Raw genomic sequence first — 15,734 nt, 5'->3', positions numbered from 1 at the left:
CTGAAAACATAGCAGTAAAACACAATCAAACACAGGGTAATAACTCAAGTAATAGAGATTTTTTCGCATTGCTCACAATATTTTCTATTTAAAATTCAAAAATTTTGCAAATCTTACACAATCAACACATAGGGTTTGGGTAGATTTGGACTAAGGAGGGTTCCTACTTGCAAAAGGGTTTAGGCAAGGCTTTAAACGATTCATAGGCTTTGGGCTAGGTGTCTTGAGGTCCTGACTTGTTCACCCTACTCTAAGGGTTCTTCTCTTTGTCAGCATAAGGTGGTTTTGACCTTGCTTATGTCTGGATTTGCCTAAGTTTCAAGTATGACCATTTCTACTTGGTATTCTGCATTAACAACATGGAGCACTCGACCTAAACAAGTTATGCATGAAGAAACTTTTCCAACCCTAGATGGACCATACTCTTTTCCAGCCTTAGGACACCCCCATGAAACATGTAAGTTACTAGAATCCTTTCTCTAAGCCCCTCTCAAACCTTAACTTCTCTTAAACCCAAACATGTCTAGAATCAGTGTGCTGACGAAACTGAATTATCATCAAACTTATAGAAGTTGCCCAACCCAAATTGTTAGTCATTTAAACCTGAAACTTGGACCCAAATACCCTTAGGATATCTATATAAGACCCTTAAAAAATTAGGATTTTATCATATATGTGTATAGAGGTATTGATTTTACAATACAACTATGTTTTATCCAAACCCAGTCTAGCCTACAAAAAAAATCAATTCTGACATGTAAATTGCCTGATTTTTAATTCCCAAAATATAATTCTTCTGACCCTGAAATTTGGTACGTACATTCCATAAGGTGTCTAGAATTATCTCTTACTTTTTGGGATTTTCTATCATAAATTTAAGCATTTTAGATTTTTTACCAAACCTTGTCAAAACAAGCGTACCCTGTTACCTGAATTGACTTTTTGACTTGACCTTGAACCTAACATAACCTATCTAAACCCATAACCCAAACCCACTAAAACATATCAAAGTGGTATTAGATTAACATTCGTATGACTCCCAAAAACCCCCAAGACCAAACCCCTGAGTTGACCTGTGAAACCTTCAACCAATCCACATAAAATACTAACTCCAAACTTGAAGGAGTCAAATCTCGAATGCCCACCTTAGAAAATAGCGTAGCCAACATTACCTAAATAGTACAACAACTCCACACCACCATCCAAGACACCACCCAACTCCAAAATAGCAATATTAGAGGTGGAGATAGGAACAATCATGATGAGCATGAGGATCATGACGAAGAAGAGATGCATGATTCCATTATTGTTTGGTGCCCAAGAGATTTTAGATTTGGTTCGAGAACTTTAAACCTTGACATCTCTCTATCGCGGTCTATAATTTTTTTCCCTATTTTTTGAGGAGAGATCTTCATGATTGGTTATACAAAACAAAGCAATACTATATAAACTAAGGAACCCTCCGCAAAAAGATATTATTTTTATCTTTGTTCATTGAAAGTCAAGCAGGGGCAAAAGTGCTCTATTAGAACCATCAATGGGATAGGGATGGCAGTGGATCGGAGGACAACGGGGCTCCGCCTCGCCCCATTTGGGCTGGGGATGAAGGGCATGAAACAAGGATGGAGGCGGGGATGAAGGTTAAAATCTATCCCCGTGCAGGGATGGACTTAAGGTTTTCCCCACCCTGCCTCGTCCCTGTCTCAATCCCTGCCTAGCCCCATCCCCAATCCTTTAAGGGATGACTATAGACTAAGAGGAAATGGGGCCCTGCTCCGCCTCGCCCCCGTTTGGACCTGGGATGGAGGACACGAAACGGGGATGGAGGCAGGGGTGGAGGTTGAAATCTATCCCCGTGCGGGGATGGAGATGGGGATGAAGGTTTGGATTTTGAAACGGGGTGGGGCTCGAGACCCTGTCCCCCACCCTCACCCCGGTCCACTGCCATCTCTAGTATTAGATGAAGAGCTTGTCTTATATTCATATCTTGTAAGTCCAATCGAGTTTTACGCTCATCTTTTGTTTTATATCTATATTCAATAATTAATGTACTAAAAATGCTATCACATATATTATTTTCAGTAAGCATCAAATCTAATTTTGTCTTAATAAATTGTATTGATAATAAGGCAAGTAAAAAAAATTACTCATGTTTTTTCCAATTATAAGGCAATGTCTCATATGATGGTTTGTGAACCCTATTGATAATGCATTTTACCTCATGGAATATATCAACTCCCGATATCGTTTCAGGAATAGATATCACTTTTGATAATATCATCAAAACTTATGCTTATACAATCAAAAACTATAATCCAATGAAAAGAATAGTCGATATCATATCTAACAAAGTTTATGACTATTACTTAAGAAATGAGATCTAGTATCTTTTTTACAATTGTGACAAACTAATTTTAGTTTTGCACTCCACCCCATATTTTTCTTGGTTAGTGACACGTGGATTCACACCGAAAGACTCCAAAGTGAAAAGTCATGACGTCAGGTGACCTACGGAATAACTTTGTGCACTTAAAACAAAATGTACAACCCCAGTGACGCCAGCCATACCCAATCTGACAAACTAGGGCCATTAAACTTACGTCTCTTTTGTACTACTGCAAATAAAGGCACGCAGGCAAAGCTGGTGCTGTGTTTTCATTTCTGCAGTCGAGTTTCAGAATAACACTTGTCGGGTTCAATGCAATAACTTTTCGCTGGAGATACTCATTCAGGTATCATTCATGCCAAGTTGGTGATCAGTTGCAAAGTTTTCTTCATGATTAAATAAAGACCTTGTCATGGTACTCCGGTGCTTATGACAGCCGGTGCTCATTCACAGGCTAAAACTTAGCAGACCTTCATAAATATTTGTAAACACTGATTTTTACATGGAAAGTGTTGCCTTTTATTTTCCCACGCTCTGAGAATAGTGTAACTTAATTGTTTCATTCATGACTATAGTCTATACTCAGTCTAGCATCCTATAGTTTATACTCGAAGCCACATACTTTATATGATTATTAGCTAGGGTATTCAACTGATCTTCTGAATCTTTCATTGGTTCTAGTTTTTTTTTATATCTCAAATGTGGAAAAAAAAATTTCAATCCCAATTGCCATTTAGAATTTTATTGAATCTAATAATGCTTAATGTGGGCAAATGCTCACACAGATGCGATGTTATCAGGGGCGTAGCTAGGGGGGGGGGCTGCCTCCCCAAACAGTTAATTGTTTTTTTTTTAAAAGCCCAGTCCTAGCCCTGCCCTGATTCCATATGAAATAGATTTTTATCCATTTTTTAGCCCAAACCAGTCCTAGCCCAGCCCTTACTGCAGCAAATAGTTTGATTTGTCCATATGAAATAGATTTTTATTAATAATTGTAGCCACTTTTTATTTTATCTCAAAATTTTTTTTTTCGGGGACACTGCCCCCGAACCCCCGACTATCACACAATTTTTTTTTTCTACACCCCTGTTCCCCCCCCCCCCACATGAATCCTAGCTACGCCCATGGATGCTATGATTACTCATCCAACATATTTTCACCACGGACCAAACCAGTGGAGACCCTCATTCCATCTGCCACCTGCCCTCCACCACCACAGAACATTGTCATAGCTCAAAGGTTATAAAATATTACGATACATCTTTTTTAATAAAAAATATAGCGATATCTTCAGACTTACTTTCTAATGACGATTCATCGTGCCCTTAAAAGAGATTATGCTTTCCCCAAACCAAACCCGTTCGTTCAACTATCATAAGCCAGACCCAACTCAGTACAATAAGACAGAATTGATGGACAACATATCAGCTGATTAAAATGCCTCGTTTCAAACTTTCAAACATGAAACATGCCCCTATAAAGCGTGTTTCCAATTATCCAGGGTTAGACAAACATATTAAAGCATAATACATGAACGCTTTTCACTACAAGAAAATAGGTTATTAGCGACGGAATTATTCCGTCGCTAGTTAGTGACATATTAACAAGAGAAACACATTCATCACTATAATCAATGAAATTTACGAAAATAGCGACGGAATATATCCCCTCGCAAAATCCGTCGCTAGTTAGCGACATATTAACAAGAGAAACACATTCATCACTATAATCAATGAAATTTACGAAAATAGCGACGAAATATATCCCCTCGCAAAATCCGTCGCTAATTAATGACGAATTTTGTGAGGTAATATTTTGTCGCGATTTAGCGACAAAATATATTCCGTCGCCATTTTGTGTTTTGATTTACGGCGGCTTAGCGACAGAATTAATCCGTCGCTAAGCCGTCGCTAAATGTCGCATAACCCCTAATCCCAGCTCTCTTTTTCTTTTCTTCTTTCGCTGCTCCTGCTCCCTCCCGCCGCCCTATTCGTCGACCTCTCTCTGGCCCCCACCGTCCACCGTCGTTGGCTGTCGATCTCCGTCAGCCTTCCGCCGCCGCCACCGCCAGGTAAATTTTAAAACTGCTGTTCCGACAGGGGGGTCGACCCCCTGCCGTTCCTCTGACTGATTTTTCCAGCCTCGTGAGTAGTAGCTGTGGAGAGCGTTGTTGCACGAGAAGACGAGCGGAGATTGCCCCCACAAGGAGGCTTGTCCATGTGTTGTGGGAATGAGAATCTGTTTGAGATCTTCGAATGTTAACAGTTGAAATTAAATGTCATATTTTGTTGGTTAAAACTGAAATATCGCTGCTTAGAAGTCTGTACTGAATCGTGCTTAATGCGTGAATGTGGTGTTTTTGACAGAATCCTCTTTGATACAGTGTGTGTGGGGTTTCAGTTCATAAGACCCTGTTGTAGGAGTCTTATATACGTTTGATATTGCTTATTCATATGGGACTGATATGCTTATGACTGTTTATTTCATTATTGATGTATTAAATCAGAAAACTGCATGTTAATTTTTCAGTATTTGTTTTATATGATATATCTTGTTGTTTTCACGATTTATCGTGTTGAGAATTGCAAGAAAATTCATGCCAAAATTCTGTTTCGAGGCACACACCACGTGTTTGATGAAATGACTCAATGAACTAAAATTTGTCTTGCTGGTATGAATTTTGTCGTGTGTTTGCAGATTCATATTCATATATGTTGCATGCATTCAGGGATTAAAATTTTGTGCTCGATTATATGCTTAATTAATTTGTTTCCAAAACTCCCACGTATAGTTAATTTGTGATTGATAGTGCTGGTAGTTTGTTAAGTGTGCGTTTGTGAGTATTCATTGTTTGGGAACAAGGTCATTTAGTGTAAGGTCTTCACAATAGGATCGTTTCTTCAATGCTATCATAATCCACTAGAGTTCGGTAATAGGGCCAACACACCCACTTTGTCACATTCTTACATAGTTTAATTTAGGTATTGCTTGCATGTTTTAGCATAGACTGTTTACATTTACTGATTTAGGATCGGTGGGTTTTATTGACTTCAGTATTAATCTCTAGTTCTGGGTATAGTTAGTATACATTTGTCTAATTAGGCATCGTTAGTTTAGGGCATATATGTTATTTACGTACACTTGTGTCGTTTAGCATTCATGTTCCGTGTCTTATATATTTTGTTGTCATCACTCACTCACTCTCATCTCTTGCCGACAGGTACTCTCTCTCGTTTGTCTCTCTCTATGTCTCTCATTTCTTTCTTTGTCTATACTTGATGCGAATTATTTGAATGTATTGTATGACATATGTTATTTGTTAGAATATGGTTCATGGAGGTTACAGTGGCCGTTCATCCAGTAGTAGCCAGACCCAACCTTCATCTTCACGGGCTCTTGTGATAGGTATATCATTTAACTAATTGGATGCTTGATTAGTTGAAATGCGTATTCTGAGAATTTCTAACGTATTTTTTTTACAGATGATATTTCGCCTGTACATGACCCACCTACACCAGTTGATCACACAAGTCAGGAGCCAACACAGGAAGCAGGGTCTTCTCAGTCTGGCACAAGAAGACTCATTCGAATAGTGTATATCGATAATCGAACGTAAGTATTTCATTTTCAATTATTGCATATCTTATAAATATTTTATATTGATATTTACTGTGTACCAATTCATGTGCAGCACGAGGTTTGAGCCACAAAAAGTAGTACGCGAGATTAAGAATTTACTTCTTCAACATCTACCAGGACCAATCGCTCAATAAAAAGAGTATCCAAAAGAGGTGATAGATAGATTGTGGTCCTCATTCATGGTATATAGTTGTTTCTCATAGTTAATGTGTTTTCTATTTAAAATTTTTTTAGTCATGTCTACTAACTTTCTGAAAATATTTGTAGGCTTCAAATCACTTCGCAACTACGGTGGAAGAAAATGATGCAAGGAAGGTGTGACAGAAGGTGACTGCCAATTGATTTGCAGACATGCTGCACAATATGAAGACTGCAGCAAAAAAAGCACCTGGCAGATTAGACGATCCAGTATAGTGGAAGGGCCATGACCCTATTACTATCAGGAGAGATTATTGGGATGGAATGTGCGATAAGTGGGCGGGGGATGCATTTTGAAATCGCTCTGCGAAGGCTGCACAAAATTAAGCGAAAATGTCTGAAGCCCATCTACACACAGGTGAATCTAAGACATTTGGGAGCCACCTGAAGAAAATGGTAACTCATCAATATATACTATTAATTTTATAAGTATTGTTGCAAACTTGTTAACTAAATCTTTTATCATTTAACTTTGCAGGAAGCAAAAAAAGGAAGCATTGCACCATATAATGATGTGTTTGTTGAAACACATAAACGGAAAACCACGGGAGACTTTGTATCAGAGAAGGCGAGAATGACAACGTTATGTATTTATTATATTAATAATCATTGCAATATGCAAGTTATCATAATGTTATCATTAATTATTAATGCATATTTTAAACATTATTTTGTAGGAGGCATATGAGCAACAGATGATAGAGCGATACGGCGATGACGCTACTCAGCATCCATCATTTGATCCTGCAGCATGGGTGACTGCAGCAGGTGAACCCAAAAAGGGTCGTGTGTTCGGGTTTGGGAGTAATATGAACACTTCACCTATTATTGCTTATTCCAGTTACGGCTCACAGACTTCTTTCGTCGACATAAGCTCCAAGCAGCAGCCTATTCTTTTCGGTGAAGATGTACGCCAGATCGTTAAGGACACAATGCGTGACTACTTCCATGAAACCGTCGTCGATGTTCTCCGAGCTGAGTTCAACAGTTTTTTGCTGAACAAGAGAACTTTGATTGCAGGTCCCTCTCAGGTATGAAAGTTTCATGCAATATATTGCATGTCATTAGATTTTATGTAACTTTGATTGTCTTAACATATTCAGTTTTTTTACTGTCTTAGAACACATATGAGCATGCTATAATCACATATTCAGTTTTTTGACTGTCGTAGAACACATATGAGCATGCTAGAATCACATATACAACTTTTTAACTGCCTTAGAGCATATATGAGCATGGTAGAATCACATATAGAGTTTTTCTTACTGCCTTAGAACACATATGAGCATGCTATAATCACATATTCAGTTTTTTGACTGTTTTAGAACACATATGAGCATAATCGAATCACATATACAACGTTTTGCCTGCCTTAGAGCACATATGAGCATAGTAGAATCACATATAGAGTTTTTTGCCTGCCTTAGAGCACATATGAGCATGCTATAATCACATATAAAGTTTTTTGCCTGCCTTAGAGCACATATGAGTATGATAGAATCACATATAAAATTTTTTTGACTGCCTTAGAACATATATGAGCATGCTATAATCACGTATTCAATTTTTTAACTGCCTTACAATACATATGAGCATGCTATAATCACATATTCAGTTTTTTGACTGTCTTAAAAAATATATGAGCATGCTAGAATCACATATAGAGTTTTTTTACTGCCTTAGAACACATATCATTCATGATAGAATCACATATAAAGTTTTTTGCTTTGCCTGCCTTAGAGCACATATGAGCATGATAGAATCACATATAGAGTTTTTCTGACTACCTTAGAACACATATGTGCATGCTATAATCACATAATCAATTTTTTTACTGCCTTAGAACACATATGAACATGATCGAATCACATATATAGCTTTTTGCCTGTCTTAGAGCACATGTGAGCATGGTAGAATCACATATAGAATTTTTCTGGCTGCCTTAGAACACATATGAGCATGATATAATCACATATAGAGTTTTTTTACTGCCTTAGAACACATATCATTTATGATAGAATCACATATAGAGTTTTTTGCCTGCCTTAGAGCACATATGAGCATGATAGAATCACATATAGATTTTTTTTACTGCCTTAGAACACATATGAGCACATAATAGAATCACATATAGTGTATAATTTATTTCAATATATTTTGTTTATCAATACTAACTGTTCTTTTCTTGTGTAGGTTGCTAGCGATAATCATCGTAGCGAAGCTGAAGGGATAGATCAAGACAATGAACAAGAAGACACACAAAATCTTGGCGATGATTAGATTAATGTGTTGAAGAAGTTTTATTTTTTTTTGTTTCTAAAATGTAATTGTTGAATTGTAAATAATTAAACTTGTTAATTTTAAAGTAGAACGATCAATTGTTTTAGATTCCTTTTATATGAAATTTTATGTGTACTTTGTTTTTTATTTACAGAAAATATAAATTGTAGCGTTCTCGATATTTAATTTTCAAATATTTTTTTATTTTATTTTTTTTTTCAAGTTTGCGACGGATTAGCGACAGATATATCCGTTGCTATAGATATAATTTAGCGACGGATGTAAATCCGTCGCCAAGCTGAGGTCGCCGTTTAGTACCAGTGGATTTGCGACGGAATCCGTCGTTCGTTATTCCGTCACAATTAGCGACGGAACTGGCGACAGATTTATTTTGTCGCCAGTTAGCTTCAAAAAATTCGCGACGTAAGTTGTCTGTCGCCTCTTCGTTGCTAATCCATCGCTAAGCCGGTTAGCGACGGCATGAGGTCGTTGCTAATCCACTGCTTTGTTGTAGTGTTCGTCAACTATACCATGTGCCAACCGTATATTGAGGGCGCTGCAGTCTTCATCCATACATGAACTTCTCGGAAGAACGACACGACCAAAATTGTGGTTATGGTGTACACCCACGACAACTATATATTCAATAAGGGTGAAAACAATTAACAATCGCTTGGAAATACTCTATTCATTCACAAGTTCTTCCTGGTTCTTCTTCCTCCATTTCTCTCAATGACTTTCCTCTGTGTGCTCTTAACAATGAATTTCATCCCAACCCCTCTCGCTCAAGATCAATATCCGAAAGAACATGCCACCCACCATAACTGTCTTAAGCTCTAGGTGGCTCTGTGGTGAACACCTCATCTCGGTACCATTTTGAGTGTGAGACGTGTTTTCAATTCTGACTAGTTGGTCATTCGTCATCCACATTCTTGGAGCAGAAGGTCCTTAAAGGACTAAGGAAAGGATTCAATTTTCAGGGGTTGGTTAAACAACCTCAACATTTATGTTATTCATGCCTCATTTGAATACATGGATGATATGAAAAAAGTGAAGAATTCAGTGTTCATGGTCAACGGTATCATGTTACTATTCAATGACCAAGTGCAAAAAAATTGTCTTTGTCTTTTCCAGTCTTATTTGGGTTTGGGTTGGTCTCGAGAGTAAATTTTGAAAAGATAATATTTTTAAGCAACTTAAATGTGACATTGGTGAGAAATACCTCATTCTCAACCGCGATTGTATTGACAAGAAGAATGGTGCTAGAGTATGTTTCAACCTAATTGAACCCCATCTTTGTTTTTTCTAATGCGAATTTTAGGACAAGTGTCAAAGTTTCGCCAACGTTCTGCTATAGGCAGAAGAAAGGGATTGTTTGTGAGAAAATCTACCAACAAGGGTATTCAAATATTTTCAAAAGATTTTTAGATTTTTTTTATAACTGATCTCTATTTTAAAAAAGGTGATGGAATTCACTTGCTCGGTACAAGATCAAGTATTTTATTCCTAAATAGCAAGGAATAACCCGATCAAGGTTGAGATCTTGAGTCTTTCTTGATTCATCAATGCGCAATACTGTGAGATAAGCTTGAATGGTGGACCCACCCAAGCGTAACACAAACAAGAAAAGTATGTTCTTAATTAACACTAGCAAAAATTTCAAGATTTTTAAGAAAATGAGAGAAATAAAGGAATTGAATGATAAAGAGGGTGTAGAGAACTTACTCAGGTTTCTAGCAAAACCTAGCCCCTTCTTGCTTTTAGCCAATCAATGATAAAGATGTAATTTTAGCAGAGTTTTGTGGCTAGTATCAGGCAATTTCTGATGGGAAAAGAGACTTTCTCATAAGAATGAAGGATTCTTGGAATAAAGATTTCAAAATCCAAGGTTTCTTGGAATAAAGACTTTAAGAAACATAAATGCAAGGAAAATATATGGAAGAATTGAAATTTATTGAAATGAGTGAAAATTTTATCTCAGGACTCCCTCCCCGAACAGTGAAGGATACATAGGTTGGCTTGAGTTGGGCACTACTTCAAGTAGAGAGAGAGAGAGAAAGAGAGATTTGAGAGCCAAGTAAAGTTCTCCCCACCCAAGATCTCAAAACCCACAAAACAAAGAAGACTTTCAAAGTGAGTTCTTTTCAAAATGGGATAATCGAAGGGACTACAAAGCTCTTGGAAGCTCTCTTGAATACTTAGAGTAACTTGAGATAGCATGAGATGCCTTGGGAAGGAGTGGGGACTCCTATTTATATGTTTCCCACTTTTCCATTTAAGAAACAATCAAAATGGTCAAAACAATCCTTTGGCCTTATTGAAACTCACCTATGTAGTCTCGACCCTTATTCGGTGTTTTGAAATTTTCTCCATGCTGAAAGGATGAGTGGTTAAAAGCATTGGAAAGATGGCATTCTCCTTTAAAAAATTCAGGTTAAAAAAAAAACAAAATTTTAGATATGTGGTTGGTCAAAAATGCATTGAAAGTGGGGCCCTACTTTCCAAAACTATTTTATAAAACCTCAAACTTCTTTTGCTTGTAATTTTTCACTCAGATGTCAGATTGAAGTGATTTTATTTGCTAAGAAAGATTGAAACCTCTATTTTTTCATATGAATATTTGAAGGATGCTATTTTGAAAACTAAGCATGATGTGAACTTTCCCCAAAATGATTCACAATAGGCTTAAATGCTCTTGTGGGTTTTACGAAAAAGGGTTCTCTCTCATAACTCAAAGATATGTGCCTGGAGTATTAACCAACCTTACACAAAATGATTCTTTTGTGAAAGTATCTAGCTCTTTGCAAGTGTGAATACTTCATGTTCACATTCAAAGTCTCTGGGGTGGGAACAACCAATCCCATTTTCTATGAGTCATTGTAGTGACTGTAAAGTGTGAGAGCCAACATTTATGTTGTTTGGGAACCCAAAAAAATTTGGGTGTCAATAGCGACTCAATACATACGCCATTTTAAAAACCAAACACTGTGCATCCAGTTTTGGCAAAAAATGCTTTAAAATATGATTAAATACTCTTGTGAGTTTTATAAAAAAAGGGTTCTCTCTCATAACTCGAAGATATGTGCCTGAAGTGTTAACTAACCTTACACAAATGATTCATTCTTCATGAATGTACCATGCTCCTTGCAAGCGAAGATTGTTCAAGTTCACATTCAAAGTTCCTGGAGCATGAACAACCAATCACATTTCCTATGAGTCATCATAGTGACTAAATTATCAGTGGTAACATTTATGTTGGTTGAGAACCTAAAAAATTTTGGGTGTCAATAGGGACTTGACAACCATTTGAGGGAGGCTCATCTAGAGAAATTGGCCTCTTTTGCTCCCCAAGCTTGGTTCTCCAGACAGTAACCAACCTGGCCAAGGAGATCATGGGGAGCAGGTTATGAATGAGGATGAGGAGGAGAAGGATGATGATGAGAATGAGTAGGAGGCAAAGGAGGATGAGGACAATGAGTAGGAGCAGGAGGATGAAAGTAGAAGTATGCATGTAGATGAGCAATCTTTATCGCCCTACTTGCTACCGGACAAACATTACAGGTTTGAGAATACTGGTTTTGCGACCACACCCCCAACTGTTACAGTTGATACTAGTCGGCCTCCTTTACAAAGAAAAAATAAAAAATAAAGATGTACTCTATAAAGTTTTTGTGTTTCTTAGGTGTTTAAGTTTTCGATTTGTAAAGTTTATGATTTTTAAGTGTTTTAGTTTGATTAGGTGTTTGAATCAATTTTGTTATTGACTTATTTTTCTGCAAAGTTGATTGTCTTAATAAAAAAAATTACCAAAAGTGGCAAAAATGCCGGTGGTCAGAGAATGGGCAGCCAAACCCCCAACCAATCACAAATGTCCAAAAGCACTCAAAATAAAACTTTCATTTTAATCTGAATCTAAACACAAAATTCAAACAATAGATCTGAGTGTAGATTCAGATTTGAGGAGGTGGTAATAATTTTTTTTAAATATGAAATCTTTTGTTCCCAAATTTGTGGGATCCTCAGGTAAGAAAGTTTTACCAAAACACATTTTATCGAACATGGATCCCATCATTTGAAATGCGATGGGTTCTATCGTACATTAAATCCCAGGCATCCATTGAACGGCTGGATGGTTATGCTGGATGGCTAGGATTGAATGTATGATGGAACCCATAGTATTTGAAATGATGGGATCCGTGTTCCATTTTATCTCGCCAAGTTTGTATACGACATGCTCAAACACGCTCTTATCTTAATTTGCCTGACTTCCCTACACAAAAAATATAAAAATTGCCTACCGAAAAAACACATGGTAGAAACGCTTGGTCAAGGGAAGGTATCAAGAAGTGACCAATCACTTGTCGCGTAGACACACAAGGGCCCAACCACCCACAGGTGTAACGTGGCAGCCAGCCACGTCATCCGCTGATGTGGGTACTCGTGGTCCTTCAACTACAATTACAACTTACAAGGAGGCTGCCACGTCCCACCGACCATTTCACCTGTCTTTCATGTCCTCTCTCTCTCTCTCTCTCTCTCTCTCTCCCCTTCTTCCACCACACCAACCCCCACCGCATCATGCGCTTACCTACCAATCAATTGAAACGCTACTGCCACCATCTCCCATACTTTACTACATTTTCCGGCCCTACTGGGCACACATTATCAACCAATAAAACAAGGGCGTAAGATCATCATTTACTTAGTTAAAAATAACACTAAACTGCTCATTAGGACGGGTTGAGAGGTGGGTGGACAAAGAAAAGAAAGTGGTAGACATAAATAAGTGAACCGGTACTAAATAAAGAAAGAATGCATTTTTAATTCATTTCAGCGTCTTCGACCTCATTACACCTTCCCAATCCCCCAAAAAAGAAAAACAGAACAAAAAAAAAAAAGTTTAACCATTTTTGCCGTTCTCGCACACTGTCTTCTGCTTCTTCATTTCCTCAATTCTATCTTGTACATATACAGCCACAGAATCAGAGGGGGAAATACTAAAACAACAAGATCAGTATTAACAACAATGTTGCAGCGTCGCTGCGTATTATGTGAACACGATCTATATCAAATTAATTTGATCGACGGCATGGACAATGTAAGGAAGAATCGATGCAGCACATATACCTTTAATGGTATATGTTCATATAGTAGTAAATATATGATTGGTTCGGTTGATTAGGAAGCATGGGTGGGAAGGACCGATGGATGGATGGTATAATATTAAAATTTTAATTCACTGGGAATGGTGATGATGATGAGTTGGGTCGGGGCACCAAGGGGTCATGTCCATTGGGTAGGAGCCGAGGACTCTGAGGAAGGTGGTGAACTCCTGGACCTCGGCCAGAGCGTTCTGAGCGCGGACGTCGGCCATGGAGGCCTCGAAGTCGACGTAGAACATGTACTCGAAGTGCTTGGCGGTGCCCACGTTGGCGTCGTCGACGAGGCGGATGGGACGATTGCGGTGGGGGCGGGACTCGATCTTGGTGAGGCTGATGTTGCGGAAGGCGAAGGCCGAGAGCACCTTGAACAGCACGGAGGTGCAATTGTCGTGGGCGAACACGATGCTCGTCTTGAAGGGCCGGTCCGTCCTCGGCACGATGGGTTCCCTCGCCAGCATCACGAACCGCGTCACGTTGCTCGAGTCGTCCTGGATGCCGTCCGCCAGCACGTTCATCCCGTACAGCTCGGCGGCGCGCGAGCTGGCGATGGCCGCCGTATCGCGCAGGCCGTTGGCCGCCACGAACTCGGCGGCCCCGGCCGTGTCGTCGACGGCCTCGCGGGCAACGTTCAGGCCGAGCTTTGTGAGCGTGAGCTCGCACTGTGCCAGGGCCTGCGGGTGGCTGATCACCCGGGTCAGGTACTCCTTGCGCACCCCGGGCAGCGCCAGCAGGCAGTGGTGGACGGGCAGCTGCACCTCCCCGACGATGTGGAGGCGGTGGCGGAGGAGCAGGTCGTAGTTCCGGTGGATGCTGCCGCCGAGGGAGTTCTCGACGGGGAGCACGGCGCGGTCCGCGAGCCACAGCTCGACGGCCTGGAAGGCCACGTCGAACTGGTCGCAGGGGATGGCTTCGCAGTTGGGGTAGGCCTTCTGTGCAGCGGCCTCGCTGTAGGCGCCTGGGACGCCCTGGTAGGCCACGCGCAGCTCCGAGCCGTGCATCGGCGCTGGGGACAGGTCAGCGATGGTCAGCAGCTTGGGGAGCTTGGAGCCGACGGGCACGATATCGAGGGAACGGTGGTCGTTGATCGAGGCGAGGTCGAGCCTCTCTCTCCCCGTCTCCGTCTCCGTCACCATCCCTTGCTGCTGGGACACCACCTGGCTGGCCAGGATGGCGCAGGAGCTCTGCCAGTCGGCTCGGCTGGGCCCCACCCCGCCGGAGAAGCTGCTGCTCGGATCCGGTGAGCGGTATATGCAGTGGATCGGATTCCTTGGCCGAGGGACGGAAACGGTGGCGTCCTTCTTCTGTTGGTGGCCGGTGAAGATCTGATGATGATGGCTGGCCAGAGATATGGCGATACTGCTGAAGGACACCGACTGCATTGCTTTATTGCCTTTTGTTTCTTTCTTTTTTATTTTATCCTTCCTTGCGCCTTTTCTTCTTGTAGATCAGGTACCAAACTGAAGGAAAATAGCTAGCTCAGCGGTATTTATATCTGCCGATCGTGTGTTAAATTACGGTACTGTACATTTTTGGTTGGTCAAATAAGACATCTTTTTCTCTCCTAAATGATTTGGTATTTGTCTGTCCAGGATTGCTCAAGCGTGACTGGTGGAAATCGAGACAGTCAACGGTTGTTGGGGGCTCTGTGGTCTACACGCATTTGTTTGGCCCTTTGTGATGGTACCAAAGTTGGGGAATACCATGTACCCAAGAACCAGAGTTATGATGTTCACCTAAGCATACCTACGGGGCGAGCTTAGTCTGATTAGTAGTGGGCAGAACCTGCCCTTCAAGGCAATATATAAGACGAGCTGGTGTACAGTTCAGTTTTGATGGTTTCAAGTAAGCAATCTGAGCCTTGCTTATATACTTTGAATGGTGTTTCTTCAAAGTCTTGAGACTAATGGGAACATATATAGCTCCTCCTATGTCAATAGCAAATGAATCCGAATCCCATTAAAACCTGAACCCAATTAAGCATAAACATTGGATTTTAAGCTAGTTGGATCTAGATTCAGTTTTTATGTTTTTTATCCCACTCCAAATCTAATTACGTAAGATCCCATTAA

General features: G+C 39.9%; 1 pseudogene across 1 annotated transcript; it reads right to left on the bottom strand.

Annotated features, from left to right (window-relative positions):
- Positions 1–13,410: 13,410 nt before the first annotated feature.
- On the bottom strand, positions 13,411–15,122 carry LOC149847046 (arogenate dehydratase 1 pseudogene; annotated as a pseudogene). Its single transcript, XR_016430335.1, has one exon. The product of XR_016430335.1 is annotated as an arogenate dehydratase 1 pseudogene (transcript).
- Positions 15,123–15,734: the final 612 nt, after the last annotated feature.

This window comes from Nuphar pumila, chromosome 2 (genome assembly GCF_984573655.1).
Source record: "Nuphar pumila chromosome 2, dmNupPumi1.hap1.1, whole genome shotgun sequence".
Classification (NCBI taxonomy): domain Eukaryota; kingdom Viridiplantae; phylum Streptophyta; class Magnoliopsida; order Nymphaeales; family Nymphaeaceae; genus Nuphar; species Nuphar pumila.
The sequence above is the reverse complement of the archived record's forward strand: the minus strand, read 5'-3'. Positions and strand labels throughout refer to the sequence as shown.